This window comes from Microcebus murinus, chromosome 1 (assembly GCF_040939455.1).
Source record: "Microcebus murinus isolate Inina chromosome 1, M.murinus_Inina_mat1.0, whole genome shotgun sequence".
Taxonomy (NCBI): domain Eukaryota; kingdom Metazoa; phylum Chordata; class Mammalia; order Primates; family Cheirogaleidae; genus Microcebus; species Microcebus murinus.
In genome coordinates this window covers 47432015-47436106 of record NC_134104.1, presented here as the reverse complement: position 1 = coordinate 47436106, position 4092 = coordinate 47432015, and the positions used below count along the sequence as shown (strand labels likewise).

Sequence of the window (4092 nt, the reverse complement as noted above, 5' to 3'; positions counted from 1 at the left end):
TTAACAATTCTACATCTTAATCTCATCAAGAAGACAAAATTTTAAATGCTAAATTTTTTAATGCAGATGTCTTCAATGGTTGCAATATGCCTGAGCAAACACATACACACACACACACACACACACACACACGCACATCATAAACCGTGACCAAGAGGAAAATATTCCAACATTCACAGCAACAATTCTTTTTAAACACAGCAATATCTGGGGTTTGAAGGTCCACACATTTCCCTCTCACTTGTGGTTTTATAGACATGAATGTGGAAAGTAGATGTCTTTGGTTTATTTCAGGGAGATCCCTGAGCTACTGAAAATGACAAACCTCAGCAATCACATTCAGGCTCCCATATTCTTCCACACTGAAAAGAAATGAGAAAAACCTTTAATAAGAAAAGCAGCAAGCTTTGCTCCAGCCACCTAACATGCTGAAAGGAAAGAAAGCCAAGGGGAAGACGGTGGCTCTGGTCCCTGCCATCGTGAAGAAGTGGGAAGCCAAGAAGGTGGTGAATCCCGTTTGAGAAAATGCCAAAGAACTTTGACATTGGACAGGACATCCAGCCCAAAAGGGACCTCACCTGCTTTGTCACAGGGGCCCTCTATATCTGGCTGCAGCAGCAAAGAGCTATCCTCTATAAGGGGCTGAAAGTGCCTCTTGTGATTAAGCAATTCACCCAGGCCTTGGACGGCCAAACAGCTACTCAATTGCCTAAGATGCCCTCAAGTAGAGACCAGAGACAAAGCAAGAGAAGCAGCAGCAACTGTTGGTCTGGCCCAGGCTGAGAGGAAAGCTGCCAGCAAAGAGGGTGTCCCCACTAAGAAACCACCTATCCTTCCAGCAGGCGTTAACACTGTCACCACCTTGGTGGAGAACAAGAAGGCTCAGCTGGTGGTGACTACACATGATGTGGATCTCACTGAGCTGGTCGTCTTCCTCCCTGTGATGTTTCGGAAGATGGGGTTCCTTACAGCATTATCAAGGGGAGGCCCAGGCTGGGGCATCCAGTCCGCAGGAAGACCTGCACCACTGTCACCTTCAGACAGGTTAACTTGGAAGACAAAGGAGCTCTGGCTAAGCTGGTGGAAGCTAACAGGACCAATTACAGCAACAGATAGGATGAGACCCATCGTCAATGGGGAAGCAAACTCCGAGGTCCAAAATATGTGGCTCACATTGCCAAGCTGGAAAAGGCAAAGGCTAAAGAACTTGCCACTAAACTGGGCTAAATGTACACTGTTGTTTTCTGTACATAAAAATAATAAAAGTTATCCTTCAAATAAAAAAAAGAAAAGCAGCAAATAGCTAAGTTGATTCATCTTCTCTGAAGCAGAGCTAATGAAACAGAAATGAACCAATGTCCATCTTCAGAGGAACTTTCCCCCAGTAGACAATGATCCTATACTTCAGTGGAGTCCTCCTGGAGAGGGAAAATTGATTTTCTAAAGCATCCTTGGTTATTCCAGAGACAGAATAAAGTCACAGCCTAACACGTTAACCTTCCACTACATTTCTAAGGCTGGATCTATACACCTGGAACAAAGGAAGAATTAGGGCAACTTCGGGTCACCTCAGCAGAAAGTCTATTTAGGTCTGAATGACCCCAACACTTGGTTCATTTACCACCTTTGCCTTGCCAATTATTTCACCATGGCTCTTGTGAATACATGGTGGTAGCCCAGTCTTTGTTTCTGTGTAACTCAGAGCAGTCGTTTCTAAAAAGCAATAACCACACATAAGTAACATGTACACTGAGAACCGGCCTAGGGTCTCCCCAGAATAATATTTGTACTTCTGTATCTTTTTCACTCAGAATAAACAAAGAAATTTCTCCAGTACCCTGAGAAGTTTCAGTCTACGTGTTTCTATTGCATAATCTTTTTGACAAGTTTTTGTAAAGAATTTTAAAATCAGAAAAGTTCAAACACATTGATCTTAGAATTTCTTTTAAGTTACTGACATTTCCTTTCTCACGTAGTAAGTGGTGAAAGCCAGTCAACAGTTAAAAAGTGTTTCTTTCTCTTTGATGTGGTCTTGTGTATTAAAAACAATCACACTGAAATTTATTTCTATAAAGTTCTAAATCAGGATGTGTGAGTCACCCACACAAACATACACATTCATTCACAGACCTATCAATTGGGGAAGAGGGAGAAAAGAAGAGTTTGACTTAGAAAAAAAAATCAGCACAGTAAACCTATCATTTTATTTTCCTGTCACTGTAGTGGAATGTCTACCCTAGGGCAACATGGAGAGCTAATCTATTCCATATTCATTCCCAGAAGTTCTAACTTGATGAACCAGGAACTCATCCTAAGGTAAAAGACCACCAGGATGTCCCACATCATTTGGGGTTATTTACAACTGCACGCTCGCTGCAAGAGGTGCTTTGGGGTGCTGAGTTACAAGAATTGCTCAAGTTATCTTATGTCAAATTACACACCCAAGGCAGACTGAGAAACTGAAAGACAACCTAAATAAAAGAGTTTTAACACAAAGGGCTTTGTAAGAAAAACAGAATGAAACCCTTCATTAGACTCTAAAGAAAGAATTGTAAGACAGATAGGGAGAGTGTCTTAATCTGTTTGAGAAGAAAGGACCACCACAGAGAGTGACAGCAGGAAGGGCCACAGCAGCAGGGACAGCCACAACCAGGTGACAACAGAGAATTTAAGCTTCCAAATAAAATATAAAGGCCAACTGGAAAAATTAAAGTTGTGTTTCTTAATTATCTACTGTGCATTTGAAAGTCATGGGGTTCTGTTTCTTGAAAGTCCACACTTCCCTACACAGACTAAGACCTGCTCTCACATCTCCTCGGTCCCTTGCTCCCTTCTTACAGCAACCTCCAGCCTGCACCATAGCTGTGCAGTTACCATAGGTATACTCTTCTAGAGGTGTATTATACTTCAATAAAATAAAAACACAGCAATCACAAATTAGCAAACAAACATATGAGCTAGGTCAGACCATGCCTAGTCAGTTCCTCTGTTTCTGAGGAAAATGGTGAGTTGTTCAGTATGTTGTTCTTTTCAGCCTCAATTTTCTAACAGATGATGCAGCCTTCTCAGATAAAACCCGACCTTCCTGCCCAGAGAGCTCGTCCTCCCTGGCCTTATTATACTATGAACACCACCATGTCACATGGAAAAGTTATCCATTTGTTCCTCTGTTGCTTAACTTATAATTTTCACATCATAAGTTGGCATACTAAATTTAATAAGATCTTAGATTTATCTGATTCTAATGTTCAGTTTCATGATGTGACTTCAGAGAAAAATAACTTACTAGAACCAAATTATGTACTCTTAACTTCATATATGCTTCAAATATCTTACAAAACATAAATTCACTTCTGATTTCTCCTGCTTATACAACCCTCCCCACACAAGCATGCAAAACTCTGTAAAAAGTTGGCAATTAAAGGGTCAATTTGACACGTGCTTATGAATGGAAATCTAAAGCTAACCAAAAGTAAATAAAAATTCATATGGTCTGAAAAGCCACTTGGAATAATTCAATTCACAACCAGTACATTTAAATAATTCCTTAAAAACTAAAATTTCTTTCCATCTTCCCATTCAATGTCACTCAATCAAATGCATCACTGCCTATGAAGGATTAAATTTCTCTATATGTTTTGGATGCTTTTGGCTTTTAAAATGGAAGACAACTTCTTGGCAGCAAATGGATAGATTTCTATATGACTCCTGTATACTTTTTAAATTTTCTATTGCAATTAGAATTCCTTCCCATAATAAAAACATGGTGAGATTGATAGTTTTCTGAAATCATAGCTAGTATTTTAAGAAAACTTCTTCCTGATTTTCTATCACTACAGAGCATAACTCAGGTATAAATTGTTGATCAAAGATGGCTTAAAATTTTAATCGCCTTCTTAGGGAATTATTTTTCCCTGAAATAGAGTTCAACTTTAGGAAGTCCTCATAGACAATGTCAACTCACGTCTCCATATTTACAAACTACTTCTGTTAAAATCTACTTTTAGGCCAGGCGCGGTGGCTCACTCACGCCTGTAATCCTAGCACTCTGGGAGGCCGAGGCGGGCGGATTGCTGGAGGTCAGGAGTTCGA

At 40.1% G+C, this 4092-nt stretch overlaps 1 pseudogene; it reads left to right on the top strand.

Moving 5' to 3' along the window:
* The first annotated feature begins 425 nt into the window (after window positions 1–425).
* Window positions 426–1227, top strand: LOC105879425 (large ribosomal subunit protein eL8 pseudogene; annotated as a pseudogene).
* Window positions 1228–4092: the final 2865 nt, after the last annotated feature.